Raw genomic sequence first — 16,336 nt, 5'->3', positions numbered from 1 at the left:
CTACCATAGATATAAGGGTGTAATATTTGTAAATCTCGAGACTATGCTATTGCCTAGGCTTAACTCTACACTTGCTATGCCAATTATAAATAAATTAATTAATTTTAAAATGTTAAGCTGTGCTAAATAAATATCCACATATATACATTGCATATATATTGTGTGATAGACCTGAGTCTAGACGGCCTGCGCTTTACAGTGCCATAAGCCTAGGCATTATATCATGTATATAAACTTAGATATATTAAGTTACACCAATTATCTAATATTAAACATTCAAAATGAGCTTCTGTGAAATTTCTTGGATAAAGGTAAATGCCTAAAGAGTCCTCGGTACATTCGTTGGGAGCCTTGTTTATAATGCTTAATTAACAGTTCGAGTAGCCAATTCGTTATGTTTTGTACAACACAATTCGCCTTAGACCGCGCGTGTGTGTGTGTGTGTGTGTGCCTAGCCCCATCTGGAGCTGGAGCGCCCAGTAATATGGGGGGCTCAATGAAGCTTGAAACGCGCTGGCAAAGCGCACAAAACGCTCTCATGTAATAGCAATCCGCTTTGGCTTTTACATTAACTATGGCTTTGTATTTCCGCTACTTCTGCTCAGGCAGTCAGTTTGATACCCTGTTATGTAAATAGCAGAAAGGGTAGTCAACACAATAGAGCTTGAGCCAGCAAATGCTGTAAATGATTTTTTGATATATTCTTAAACTATAAATTGGCTTCAGCTGCAGCTGTCCAACTGGGATTCTTATCAGATTGTTTCTATGAGTTTCTCTATTGGAGTATTGGCGCAAATACAGTTTTATAGCTGTTTCGCAATTGAGTGCAGGCTATGCTGATAGTCGTGAAGCCGTTGCAGCTCAGCTCCTTTTGGTCTCCGCATTTCCATGCATATAGATGCCCTTTGGCTCTGGCTTGGCATCAGCAACAACAAGAACAGTGCAACTACAACAAGAGCCGCAACAAAGCAGTAAAATTTACTAATGTTGCATTTGCATTGGATGTCGACGCCGTCGTCGACGTCGACTTTGAGGTTGTGCATATTATTGCATTTTGTAAGCTAAGTGATTTCAACATAGTTATTTCTGCCGCTTTTTATTTCAGCTGCTCGGCGTTGAAGTGCGCTTGGCACAGCTGCGCCTCCTCCCCCACACGGCCATAGGCAGTGGCAGTGGCAGAGGCAGAGGCAGAAGCAGAGGCAGAGGTGCGGGCGAAGGCAGAACACACGCACAGCCACTTGGCACTTGGGTCCTGATGTTTAGCTATATCCTCACAGCGTTGCCGTAATAAAAGTTCCTCTGAATCGCTGCCTCTCTTCCTCGAGCCTTAGCCGTTTGCTGCTGCTCCTGCTGCTGTTGCTGCTGTTGCTGCTGCAATTTTGTAGCCGTAAAGTTTGCGCCAAGAAAAATTACAATGTTGATTAGTTAAAAGCCGACTGGTCGGCCGCCGATCGGTGGGCGTAACGTAGCTAATGCATGCGCTTAAGTGGCCCTTAAGTGCCTCAACTTGTGGCCAATCAACGCCGCCGCTGCGGCAACCAAACTATATTTTCCGTTTAGCGATTCGCAAAACAATATAGATATTCAGAATCGACTTCTGATCAGAAGACGGTGTTGCCAGCAACATGGCTATCAGCACAGCTTAAGGATCCATGTAACCAAAGCTGTTTTATCTGTTGGATATGATAAGTTAGAGTACATTTGCTGTGCCTTAACTAGCAGATACTAAATGTGTGAGAGGACTTTCAGAGGAATGGGGACGCGGGAAATTATCATTAAATATCCCGAAGCTCAAAGGTTAAATTAGATGTCTCTAGCCCTTGTTCCGAAAAGAAAAGAGTTAAAACGGATAACTACTCAAGTGACTAGCTCTTAAATTATGTATATGAACGGACAAACAAACATTTGGACGGGCAAGTATCGTCAACTATTGATACAGCTCCAGAATAAGGGATAATTATGAGAAATTATGCTCCAAGTTTCTATTCTAAATGAAATTTCTTTCTAGGTTTCAATTGCTTAGCTATCATATATGTATATTGTATTAAACGTAATTCCTAATCCCTTCATATTAATTATAGTAATATAATTAATAATAATAATACTATAATCATAATTTATTTTTCCCCGTCTTACAGATCCGATCAATGGATGAAGCCATTAAATAATTTTGTATACTGAATAGACAATATTTGCCAAATAATTTAAACAACAATTCAATAAAGTTATTCAATAATTTTTCAAGTGCCATATAAATAGTAAGTGAGAGCGAGAGAGAGAGAGGAAGAATAATCTTATGTAAAAGTAGCGCATTAAAAAAACGGAAAACGGCAAAAAAAAGACTAATCACATAAATTGTAAACTCGGAATCAAACCAAAAGTCCACTGGGAGCTGAGCAGTGACACCGCAAGCATTCGGCAGCGGATCGACAACAATTGCGACACGAACAACAAATGCCAAACTGTCAAAATATCAAATGCAACGGCAGCCACAGCAGAGGCCGAGTTTTTAATACCCTGGAGAGATCGGCTGACATCCCTAAATGCATTCAATTTAATTACGCATTTTAATTGCACTGGATATAGTCTATAGACGGCCGGGCACCTGGAACTCCCACAGCGTCTAATTTGCCTTCGCTGTGGGCCGGAGCTTTATTAATTTCTGGTGAGTTTAATGTAGTCTTAAATTAAATTCCTCCTTTTAGCCATTTGCCAAGTGCCCATTAGCCGGTGCAGCGTGCAAACGTCATTTGCATGTGACATTAGGAACATTAATTTTCTGTTACCCTGTATGGAACATGAATACGAGCGAGGCAGAGCTGCTAAGACTTTTTAATCAGTTGTATATGGGAAATTCTTTAATTCACGCGGCCCAAGCTTTTAGGACGCATTACGATTTATAGTTTACAGTTAAATAGTATAAGTGCTATAAGAGTGTTCTAGTCAGAATTGCCCGACTAGGAAAGGTTCTGGGTTCTACTAAGAGTTTCTGTTTCAAGAACTTTACGATTCTTAGGCTCTACTATGGAAAATCAGTTATTGAAAAAGGTTCTTATGACCTGGACCCATTGAAAAGGCAATATCGATTTAGTTTCTAGTTACACTAAATAATTAATTCCAATACACCCTGTAAAAATGATCTATAGTCAATCAAAAGATATATGTGGTCTGCCATGCATTCTGCTACCAGTTATATGCACTTTAATAAAACCAAAATAGTCCGATTTAATTGGATTTATTAGACAATTATTGAGCATCACCTTGGCTATTGGATTAAGGCAGATCTTCTAAGTATTCAAATGAAAATTTGAGATGATAATATAACAGCTAAAAGTGGTTTAGCCTAGTTTGAGTTGAATTGACAGTATATAGGAGCAACTTTTGGTCTGCAACAGCTATTTTCGTTGGTTTAAAAAGAATGTATATAGTTTATGTTGAACTCACTTAAATAATTGCAAGTTCTATGTACAAAAATCATTGGGTAATTCCATTATACACAGGTTTGCTTACTCACCCAGCCATAGTCCTTAGCGGTGAAATTGTACGAGAGGAGAGGAGTCGCCCTTTTGAAATAAACGGTTAAGTTCTGGTTGGCTTGCTAATGGTATGGTGCCCTATTCACTTATATACTTCCTCTGCTGGCCCCAGGCGATCCCCTATCGCTGCCATAATAAGCCCGTAAACGGTTTCACCTTTTTGTGGCTCTGCAATCGGAGGATATGCAGCGGCTCGAATGTTGTAGTTGCCCAGCCATGCCTGTGGCCTTCCTTTGTGCCACTTGTGTGTGCAACAAAAGTTTGCTTGTTGCACTTCCTTTGCGGAGGGGTAAGCTGTCAAGGAATGTATCCACCTTTCTCTCTTAATTCGCCGCTAGCCTCAGACCCAGTCTCTGTTCCGCGGACCTCGGGCATCGGACAACGGCAATAAAAGTTTTTTGTCGCTCTTTGCTGTAGTTTCTTGACTTTTCACAATTGTTAAATTCTATGGCTTTTTATTGCTGCATGTCCCGCTGTCGACTGCAAGTATGTTTTCCTCTTCCTTGTACCCTGGATATGTGGCCTGTGTGGGAGGGCATGTGGTATGACTCAGTTTGTCTGGCTGCTGAGATCTATGAAATTATGATGTGCTGTTATTAGATGTATTATTTCTACGGCTATTTTTATCTCCATAACTATATTTATCTGTATCTCGATGGAGTACAATCTTCTGTGTTGAGCAAATCAGATATTATAAAGTCTATTTCACGGTATTTAATGGATCGAGCTCTTTTCTTTTCTTATGCATTCAACTGGGATGTATTGCAGTTGGCTCTATTAGGAACTTTGATTTTAATTGCTTTACAAGTGCTGCAGTTTGCATTGGCAGATCCGTTTGCATTGGCGCTTCGTGTGCGATCCCAGGTCGCTTGCATCGCGCCCACAATGTGGGGTTTGTGGGTCAGCTGGCTGATTATGTCATGGCTGCTATCGCATTATCAGTTTGTAATTGGCCATGGAGCCCATTAAATGGGCTAACGGCAATGGAAACATCTCCGGCAATTTGCAAATTCTGTTAATGCCAAACGAGCTGTGTAACAACATTGTTGTTGCTGTTGTTGTTGGCACTTTAGAGGGTCGTCTGGCAATCTAATCCCGGCCTGGCAGCCAGGCTAATAACTTTTAAGAGTTTAGCTGGCGGCGTGGTTGCCGGAGTCGGGGGTCCGGGTCCGGGGATGCAAAATTAATCAACTACTCGTATTTCCGCCATAAAAACTTCCCGCCACATTTGCCAAGGAGGCGTAAAGGCGCGGCTGGCAGATTGCATTTCCACTTCATCAGCATTTTAATGGTGCTTTATTGTTGGCAGTCGGCTTATTGACAGCAGCAGCAGCAGCAGCAGCAGCAGCAACAGCAGCCAGTCGAATAAGTTACTTAATTCAAGTCGAGACAAGTCGAGTCCGTAAAACTCGTATGGATAGCTCCATGGGACTTCAATTCGTCGCTCAATTTCCAACCCTTCAAAACAGATTCGAGTCGTTTGTTTATGTTGATGCTGTTGCTGCTTCTGCTGTTGCTGCTTCTGCTGTTGCTGTTGCTGGTGTCAATTGATGTGCGCGTTTTAATTAATGAAATTATCAACATCAAATTGCGTTGACGATGTCGCCTGGCTGACTAAATTATTATTGCCATCAGGAATGGCTTCATTTCAAATGCTGCTGCACTCACTCACAATGATCATGATGACAATGGCAATGATGACAATGATGATAATGATGATGGTGATGATGATGATGATGAGGTTAATAATGTTGACAATAAAGATAATGCCAACGTAAGCGTTGCAAGCTTTGCCATGTATTCCTGCCATATTGCCACGAAGTCTGTTTAATTAATGCATTTGCCACATGCGATGCCACTCAAGACACTGCCAAGCTCGAAACTCTCAGCAGATATCCGCGAGGCACAGCAAGCAGCACTTCAGCGGACTTATTATACAGCTACAAAGCGTCAATAGTTAATGCTGTAAGCTGCGATCTGGGGACAGCAGAGAAACAAAGTGTTTCGGGAGCTGGCGATACTCAACTGAAGATTCGAACTCAGAGCTCCAAGAAATACATAGACAAACGTGAACCAGCTCTGAGGGAAGCTTGGAAATGAACTAGTTCGCTTTACATTTTACATCTGTATTCATTTACATTTGTTGACAAGCATAGCAATCAATTACATTCATATTATGAGAGTGCACAGCTGTTCTATGCGATTCTCAAGAACTTAATGCTCTTAATACTGAAATAATCCCATTTAGTCTTTTCACTTTTCACTTGAGAAAATATTGCAAATAAATTTAGTTTATATCCCTCTACTTTTTTTTGTGCTCAATGGAATTTCCATAACATTATCTACAATGCGTACAGCCAGGATAGCTTTGAGGTTCGAACTTGAGCTGCTGATGCATGCTGCACTCGAGCGTAACGACATAGCTGCGATGCTCTTTGCTATGCTAACGGAAGACGTCACTGTAGCTCATCAGGTACAGACGGACTGACAGGCAGACAGACAGACAGACGGACGGACAGACAGAGACAGATAGACAGAGACGCGACTCGCACTCGGCGTATGCCAAAGGCATTTAAGCTCCGACACGCATGCGCAGCGTGCAATCCTGAAAAGGGATGCGCTGGGATGGCGAGGGGTCGTGTATACATATATTATGAGGTGCAGTCTTTTAGCTTTCTGGCTCTTGGTTTTTGCTTTCGAAAAAAGTACCGTTTAGTGATGTGGCTCGTTTTCAATGCTTTTTGCCACGTCCGTTGCATATTTTGCTCGCTGGCATTGCCCAATCGCCTGCTACCAAGCATTTTATTTATGCGCATTTTATACGCAACATTTGAAACGGAGGCGACTGCAGCTGAAGCTGGAATTGAAGTCGAAGTTGCAGTCGGAGTTGGAGTCGGAGTCGGAGTTGGAGTTGGGGCAGTGGAACTGTATTTGCGGCTGTGACTGCGGCTGGTATTGGTAGTGGGCTTTGGGCATGGCATAGCAATTTGGTCCACGTCCAAACCGTTGCGTCTGCGTTTGAACTTGTGAACTTCTCTGTCTGTCATTCTCAGTGTATTATTGTTACGGCCGTTGCCGTTTCTTTCACTGTTGCTGTTGCAGGCATTAGACCTAGCTGGCATTGTCATGCAACATTATCGTCAGCCATCACTAGCAGCAGCAGCAGCAGCAGGAGCAAACAGCCTCAATCTCGGGCTGACCATTGTGTGACTGCCTTCTGAATGACGATGACTCGCTAAGCAATCTTCTGCCCGAATGCCGCCACGTACGCAGATTTATACACACACTCACACACACTGAAGCACACTCACACACGCACAGAAGAGGAGACATACATGGTGCATGTTGCACGTCCAATGTGTGTGCCTGATCAACCTTTGTAGTAAAAACAAGTAAGAGTGCTCCAGTCAAGCGTGCGCGACCTACAGATACCCTGTGTATAGTTTCGAGATACAAAGGTATATTTTATAAGACAAGCATTGTTGAAATTAATCTGAAAAATCTAGCATAAATCTCGAGATATATCGATATATATGTATTTATAAGTTGATACTGACATATTTTTATTTTCCTATATAAAATGCGGGTACTTTCGTATTGCTATATTTTTAAAGAGTTCTTCAGGAATCATTGTTTAGTTGTTCCTATATATGGATGACAAATAGTTTCTTAAAAAAAATAGGCAAATAAATATTAGTTCATGCAATCTAGTAAAAATATTAATTAAAAGAAGATTCAGATTATGGTATAATTGTTCTGTCATCTTTATATATAGCTTTCATTGATATTGGAAGTCGATATACAAAATACAACTTTATAATAAGAAGCTTCTTAGATAATAAATAAAATGTATAAGCTATATCTAACTGCAATATGCCCAGCCTTCGCCTGCGTACAGGGTATGAACGTACGCTGTATTCGGTTCGTGTGTGCGTGCGCAGTCAATGCTATTGGCGTTGCCGTTGCCGTTGCCGTTCATCCTTGTCCCGGGCTGACAACTGACATCTGGCATATGGCAACGTTTGACCAGGCTATATATAGAGCCTCGAGTATTTGCCCTCTACTGCTTGCTTTAGCCTTTGCCTCTAGCTGTCCTGTCTATCTGCTGTGCTACCATGTCACAGTCCATATCGACTGTTGACGCCTGCCGCCTGCCGCCTGCCGCCCGCCTTCCGCCTTCCGCCTTCCGCCGCCTGCCGTCTGTCTCCTACTCCCTCCCGACTGCTGTTTGCGGCTGCTGTTTGCCTGACTCCCATTTTGCAACCATTTTAATGAATTTATGTAATCGCCTCTTCCACTTCTTTATTTCTTTTTTCTGCTCGCAGCTCGTATTTTATTTGCTTTCTCTCGTCATGTTGTTATTGTTATCTGTTTGTTACGCGTGACGCCTTTGGCCAGAGTCCTCGATGTCCTCATGATCATCAGCCTGCTAGTCAACAAATTCGGTTTGCATAGCCCACACACACACGCACACACACATTAACACACTCAATTGCATAAGCGTCTTCAAGCATGTATAGCAAGCATGTAAGCACTTAACTCTATATGAACCAGGGCTGCGAACTCAGGTTCAGGTCATGAATCAAATCATTTGCATATAATTATTGCAATTTTATTTTGTAAATGAATAAGTAAGACTGTTCCAATCGGGTTGCATTGACTGCATAATACTCATTCATAGCAAAAATAAAACAGTTGTCTCTTTTTTGTTAAAGCTGCTAGAATGGACAACATAACTGTTATTACAACTATTACAATGGTATTGGAAGAAGAGGCTTAGAAACTTTGGTATATTAATAGAGAAGGCCAGCAGAAAGTGAAACGTTACAGTAGAGCTTCGAAGCTAGAGTTTTACCAGATTTGCCGTGTTCCCATTGGACGTGGATATATAATTGTCGGCCAGTCCTAAGGGGATGGTGAAATTTACAGGGTATTTTTTAAAAAGTCACACCTCCAAATAAGTCTATTTCGATAAGTGAACCATTCATTTATAAGTGAATAGTTGGTTCTGTTTGAAGTAAGGATTAGGAAAGTCCATTTCCATTTTATTACTTTTCAGATTCTGAGAATCCTTGATCGAGGTCCTAGACTCGATATACAGAACTTACATTGTACCTGGATTCTGTTAGATTAAGTAAACCTTATTATTATAAACGATATTATCGCTAAATATTTATTTCTGTGACTTCATCGTTATGCTTAGTTGTTTTTGTTTGCATCATCCTTATACATATATACATATATAATATGTGTATGTTTTGGGAATATATCTTCTTCCTTTATATAATATATGTGCAGTAAATTTTTGGGATTCTTAGTCTTTTATTTTAAGTATGTTCTCAGCGAATTTCGTACTTTAAAATGTAAAATTCATTGTACGTCCGACAAATATTCACCCACACCCACACACACAGACACAAGTAAACACAATTCGGCTGTAGTTTTTGCCGGTCGAGCCTTTTAACTCTTTTGGCAACAAAACAAGCTGGCGGCTTTCGGTTCCTTTGACAGTTCAATGACTGCTCCACAATGTTGCATTTGAAATGAATTCTGCTGCGGAGCGAATCGCGACGACACTGCCCGCCCAGTCGTTGTTGCTGATCAGTTGTCACGCCCCTTTTTCGAGCTCGAAGCCTTTAAGCGTCAATGTGGAGAAGGGCTATTAAATGTACGTCACTTGAGCATATTTAGTTAAAGTCTTAAATCGTTGCTGCTTCCCGTTTAAATCTTTCAAGTATATTCAAATAGGTTTCAAATGTCTCTCAACTGTGCAGCTTCAGCCTTCATCGGCTCTCCAGTGATCCATCAGCAAATCAATAAAGTCGCCTTTGCTGCGTCGCATAATTGGTTTTAATTACGGCATCAAGATGAGCCGCAAGCTGTGGGCAAATCAAAAGCACCTTGCTGCCACAGTATCCCACTGCCGAGCGAGCCACTGTCTCCAAAGGCAGTTGTATACCCTGGTTAGTCTCGACCGCAGACAATTACAAATTGAAATTAATTTTGCGGTTTTGTTTTTCATGCCCGTGTGCCGAGAGAAGGGGTACTATATGTAGTATATAGTCTTTGTGGAACGGCTGAAACCGGTTCACTGTACCCTGCTCGCTCCTAAAATGCCCAAAAAGGTATAATTGTTTTGTGAATATGAGAGAGCATTCTTCATATATACAATATATATGTATATATATATACAAAAATTGTATAAATTCTCGAAACATCAATAGTTGAGACTGAATTTTAACATTTTACACTAAGGATCGGTTCAAGAAGTATCAAATGAGAATCACTTTATTTTAGCTATCTCAAGAGTATGAGAGTGAATTATTTGATCAGTTTTAAAATCAAAGAGTAAATAGACTTACGCAGTGCTTACCATAATTATAACCCACCTAGCAACTTAAACTTTGAGCCAGTTTTTACAACATTTTTGAGGTTTTTCAGAAATAAATTTTACAGCACCTTGTAGACAGAAGCATGTTCAGTAGAATTTACCGAAATTTGTGCTCAATTTATAGAAAACAAGGAAAGAACCGTTAACTTTTGCTGTGTCCTAGTATTTTTGCTTGCATTTTTGTGTATCACAATCATAGCCCACTGTCGCGAATTTGAGTTTATTAAGTGCGGAACAGACTTTTGGGCTTACAGACATTGTAATTACGTAAATTTAGATAGTTTTTAAGAGATGCCGCTTGGAAAACAATTATCTCATTATGAAAATGGCCGTAGTTTCTCACTTTTCGAGTCCAGGAGAGTCTATTTCGAGTATTTTAAAAAGAAGTCGACGTGTAATTAAAATTTGTTTGGACAATCCCAACAGGATAATGCCCGAATCCATGTGAGCAGACGTACAAAGGAGTATTTGAAGGAATGTCATGTTGAAGTTCTTCAGATTTCAACCCAATAGAAAATGTCTGGGGTAATCTTGCAAGACGGGTGTATGCCAAAAATCGCCAATTCCGGATTTTTTGGACCAAAACATGAAATTGGGCTATAATTTTGATGCAGAAAATGGGAGATGTTTTTCGTTGTTTTTTACATCTTTTTAAGAAATCGTTATTAAATCGTTAATTTTAAATATTCAACTATTCATTTTTTAAGATTTTAAGGAAATATGTCATTTGGGAAACATTTTCAGCCAATTCGTTAAAGTGGATTATAAGTGGGTTATAATTATGAGAAGCACTGTACTAATAATGATTTTTGAATTTCAATATAAAATTATCTATATAAAGCTATATATTTTCTACAAGTTACAATATCTCTATAATAACTGTACTGTTTGTGGAGTGAACCTATTGATGTTATAATATGGGGATATTCCATGATTTATTGATTGAGTAGAAACTCTGAAAATATGATATGAGACTAGATGTATAAAGTACGTTTGGGGATTTAATTGATGCGAGCTTCGTATTTGACTGAGATTAAGTTCAAGTAACTGTACTCTATACTCTGATTTGACATTTAAAATTATACTACCAACCAACTCGACTTAGGAATTCACGATGATTTCACTGTAGAAGGATCATCAGGAACATCTTATTTACCATCACCGCTCTCTTCTAATTGCTTTACATAAAATTCCCTAAGTACTAATAAAGCTACACGATTGTGTGTAGACTTTTTTCCCGTAAGACATCACAAACAGACATCGCGATACTCATACATTTCTTGTTGTGAGAGGTATCTAGTAGTCTACTTCCAACTATTTACTATTACATAATCCACTTAACCACCATACATATCGAAATATTTATTCAGAAATAAATGCGTTCAGTGTGCATACTACAAAGCCAAAGACCAAACAATAAACAAAATGTTAAACGGGCAATCGAACCATCCCAAAGGGATTTCATAATATAATTTATTATGGAAAAAAAGAGGAAAATGTTTTGTATGTATGTTATGGATATTGCCAGTTTTTGTTTTTGTAAGTAGTTAATAGACCATTAAACGTTAACAACATAGACCATTGCGGAGCCAATGAAGCGATTTATTCCATAAAAAAACATAAACAATTCCATAAACCACAAGTGCGAGTGCTCTAGTTGGGTTTAAGCTTGACTGGCATATACCTTGTTTATTGGAATGGTCAGTGGATTGAATTGGCTTATTAATGATCATACTATGTATGTTGCTGTATCTAGCGCTATCGATGGTATCGATTCACATTCAATTCTGCGATAGATCGGTTCCGTTCGGTTTCAAAGTATGCTCACAAGAATAGCTGACAGATCTTTTTTTTTGGGATTAAAAATTAAAATGAAAAAAATATATATACATATATATATATATTTATTTAGCCATTTAAAAAAAATCTAATCTAGTATTTTATAAGTAAAAAGTTAATATAATTTGCTATATTTTAAAAATGTTTGTTGCAAAGAAAAAACTATGGTTTTACTAATTGCATTAATTGTTAAGTCGATCGCTTTAAAGTTTAAGCTGGAATCTTAAAAAGAGTTTATATACCCTAGAAATCGACTGCAATTTATAAAAGAGACGTTCTATTATACCCTTTCAAGCGGTTGCTTAATTATACAGGGTACATCGTTGCACTTCTATTGTAAGCCGACTATGGGCGATTAAAAAAAAAAAAAAAAAGTCAAAATTGGCAAAAACTTCTAGCCGGAAAACTCTCAATATGCAACGTGTCTAGACGAACTGAAGTTTGGTTTTAGTTTTTTGAGCGCGTGAGTGGGACTGGCTCACGCACGCTCAACTGAACGGAGCGGAACACTTGTGCCAACAACAGCAGCAGCGGCAGCAGCAGCAGCAACAGCAACAACAGTGTTATAAAACAATACAAAATGCTTACAAAATGCTGTCAGCTTCCACATCCGAGCGCTGCCCCCAATCGCTGTTGGGTGGTCGTAAATTATTATGATTATTGGCAAAGGAGTGAATGTGCAACAGGAATGCTGCAAGGGGGCAGCAGGGCGGGGCCTGCAACAGGCAGCAGTCAGCAGGCAGCAACCAATCGGTAACTTGTTAGTGGGCACCAGAGCCACATGGGCTGCCATTTAGAGACAGAGACAGAGACGAGAGCAGGCAGCTGTTGCTGCTGGAGGGACTGGAGGGGGGCTGTGGCTCTGTGCCCGTAAATAATGCCGCAAAACGTGCAGCACGATCGTGAACTTGGCAGAGCCAACTGCCAACTGACAACTGGCAACTGGGAACTGGGAACTGAGAACCGAAAACTGGGAAAGATCGAAGCCAAGCACATGGCACGGATGGAGGATGCGACCACAACATTTGCCACTAAGAATGGGGGCTGGGGCGATTCACGTAAAATTATAAATGAGTTTTGGGTAGGCGTTGCCCAATATCGAAGCGAATGAAGCAGCCGGCAATACGAGGAGGCGTTGGAGGCATTCATTAGACTCAAAGCGAGAGATGCTGGCGCGGATTGTTCTGTGTGTGCCACGTCGCGACGCGTCGTCCGCTGTGGCGAGGGGAAAGCGCTCCATTGCAAATATTAATTCGTGAGGATGATATCTGGCGAAAGCAGAAACCAAAAAACAAAAACAAAAATGTTACTTAATTTTTTCGTATGGCAACTTTTTGGTTTGCTGCGATTTGAATTGTGAACACCAGGGCCGACTTCATTAGCGCCTGGCAAATTTAACACCTCGCAACGACGACGACGACGACGACGACGACGGCGTCGATGACGACGTGATGGGGCTATTGGATTACAGACGCGCTCGTTGCGGACGCTCAAATGTTGATGTCGACTGGGATGTGGACACGCTGGACGCGAACAGCGTCTCAGTTGCAGCGAGTCGTTCCACTGATAATGATCATCAACGCCTTATTTAACGCCATTTAGGCAGCAGGATGCCAAAAACTCTACGTACCCGGTACAAGGCACCAGTCGCAGGCTCCGTCTCACTTTGAGGCTCTGTCGCTGTCTCAGTTCTAGCCCCAATCCCAAGTTGGCTGAGGTGACCGCTGGCGTTTTGTGTTAGCGATGCCAAAGCACAGACAGAGGGAGAGAGAGAGAGAGAGAGAGAGAGAGAGAGTGGGGGATCTCTGCGGCTGCCTGACAATGAAATGTAATGGCAATACGTGCATTTATTTATAACGGATTTTATTTAGCCAGAGCCGCAATGCAACTGCAACAGAGCAACAGAGCAACATGGCAAGATGGCAACATGCGGCCAAAGTCTTCACCTCCAACTCGCTGAGTCGAGGTCCAGTTCCGAATACTTGGGCCCTCGAATGCGTTTGCTCACATGGCTCGTTCTCTCTCTCTCTCTCTCTCTCTCACATACTCTCTCTGTCTTTGTCACTCTTTGTGTTCCCCTCGTTACTTGTTAGCATTTTGTGGGCGTCTGGCTGCTACACCGGCGCAGCTCGTTCTTTATTATTTAAGCATTTGTGCCCATCGCGGTCTTTGGCAACGTCTGCCTCAAACAGGCTTTAAATTTATTTCGTACTAAACGGCCAGAAACGTGATGAACGCATTTTGCGCGCCTCCCCAGCGCTTGTGCATCTTATTATACCCTGTAAACACTGCAGGCTGGCAAGTACTATTATTTAGCAATACATTTGATACGTTTCATAACTTTATCTCACATGTTCGTTACCGAGATTTGAGCCAATACGAGTTGATAGTGCGGGGCTCGCGCATCACAAGAGTTTCAGCTGAACGGCAGAGCTAAGCGAGTGGGCTATAGGGTATTTGCCAGTGCAGCATCTGCCTGTAGTTGATTTGATACTCTTTTCCTAGTGTTTTCCTTGTGTTTGCCCGCGGCCAAAGAGGAAATACTTTATGGGCATTGATAATTTGGCCCATAATGTGCAGTGAAATTGTCTCGCTTAGCGTTTGCTAATTTATATGGCCGGCTTGTGCAACAACAGCGCTTGCCACAGCAACAGCCACAGCCATAGTAATAGTCACAGCCAGAGCAACAGGGGGAAAGCAATGCAGCTGATATTGGCTGGTTGCATTAGCCGTTTGGCAATGGGTCAACTCAAACAGTTAACCAGCTAAGCGGGCTGGTTGCCCAAACATTTTGTCATTGTCATTGGCGCACAACGCGTCGTATGCGCAATTGCCTTACAATTGCCATGCAATTACCATAATTTTGTTGCCGCCTTAAACACCTCGACGACGCAGCCAGAGAGACAGAGACGCCGAGTCTGAGCCAATCTCGACTTCTCCCTGCTTTATGGTTAATGATCGCTGCTGGCTACGACTTGACACTGCCGCATAGGCTCGAGAATGACGCCACAGCTTGGCTGCCGTCTGTGCAGCATTTTCTGACATTTTCAATTGCAGCCGCACTGCTGCTGCTGTTGCTCCTGTTGCTGCTGCTGCTGGTGCTGGTGCTGGTGCTGCTGGTGCTGCTGGTGCTGCTGGTGCTGCTGGTGCTGGCGGCAATCAAGTCGTGTGTATTAGAAGAAGACAAAAAGCAGGAGAAACAATGACAAGCTGCTATTAACTTGACTGCTACACGAGCACATTGTATGACTCAAGCGAGTTGTTGGCCTGCTCTTATATTTCAATAATAAATGCAGCATGCAACAAATTCAAAGTCTTGAAAGCTACCCTACTTCCAACTATAAACTAATTAGCTAAAAGTATAGCAATTAAAAAGTAAACTATATATAAAATTGGCACTTGTCTCTAGTCAACTCTACTGTACTCTACCCTATCCTACTCTACTGCTCTACTCTGTGCTCCACTCTCTGCTCTACTCTACTCTACTCTATTCTGTTGTACTCTACTCTACACTACTCTACTCTACTCTACTCTACTCTACTCTACTCTACTCTACTCTATTCTACTCTACTCTACTTTACTCTGCTCTACTTTACTCTGCTCTACTCAACTCTACTCTACTCTATTGCTCAACTCTCTGCTCTACTCTACTCTACTTACTCTACTCTAAATTTTTGCAGTTTCGATGGAGTAAAAAAAAAATAGTTTATCAAATCATGGAAATGATTTCTAGCTATTTGAGTTGACCCCGCAGAAATTTGGTAGCTTTTGGCAGATTGCTCACCAAGTTACCCAGGCGCAAGAGGACAGACCCTGGCACGACAGCAACAACTTCATTGCCACTGCTGCATGTTGCGCGACTTTTGCCATTTTGGGGAGTAGCTCGGATGTGCAGTGAGTTAGTTGGCCAGCCAAAAGGAAGGCTCACTTTCACCAGGCAGCGCGGCGTCGTCATCTGCGTTGTCGTCTGCGCCACTGACTTGACCACGATAACCCACACGAAGCTGTTGTTGGTGGTGTTGGGGACTCATTGGTGTTAAGTGTAAAAAGCCATAAACATGTTTCTGCAGATACACATGGCAGCCGGGGGTACATTGCACGCATGCCACACTAGGATGTCGACGCCGATGCCGATGCCGATGCCGATGCCAACCGCAACAGCAACAACAACTGCAACAATGGCTTGCCATAAAGTTTTGAGCATATATGATAGCCGCTTGCAGGTCCAAGACAGACTCTCGGAACGTTGCCTGCTTTTGTTGCAGTTGCTGCTGTTGTTGCTGTTTATGCCATAAACACTTCATCGACACTTAACCGAGTGCGTCGACGTTCGCATTGTGCCCCCCTGGCCGCGCCTTTGAGGGTGTGATACATCAAACATGGGCTGCAAACAACGTGTTATTGTTATTTGCCGCAGTCCAATACGGCGGCCGTGCAGCAGTTCGATTGGCTCGGCTGCTACACTTTCCTTGGCCAAGTTGCGGAAGCAACATTTAATTGACTTGGCGTGTTAAGCGCTGCATACCAGCACATAACAGCAATCAACCGACAAACAACTTGTGGGACGTGC

General features: G+C 41.8%; 1 protein-coding gene across 1 annotated transcript in view; it reads left to right on the top strand.

Annotated features, from left to right (window-relative positions):
- The window catches only part of LOC6584876, a 140,333-nt gene that overhangs the window by 7,865 nt on the left and 116,132 nt on the right, over positions 1-16,336 (top strand). Inside the window, exon 2 of the mRNA XM_032732105.2 lies at positions 2,139-2,665. The gene's annotated coding sequence lies outside the window, so the exon portion shown is untranslated. The remainder of the gene's footprint in view (positions 1-2,138; positions 2,666-16,336) is intronic.

The sequence above is a fragment of the Drosophila mojavensis genome, unplaced genomic scaffold (assembly GCF_018153725.1).
Source record: "Drosophila mojavensis isolate 15081-1352.22 unplaced genomic scaffold, ASM1815372v1 contig_136, whole genome shotgun sequence".
Lineage (NCBI taxonomy): Eukaryota > Metazoa > Arthropoda > Insecta > Diptera > Drosophilidae > Drosophila > Drosophila mojavensis.
This window is presented reverse-complemented; position numbering and strand designations above follow the sequence as displayed.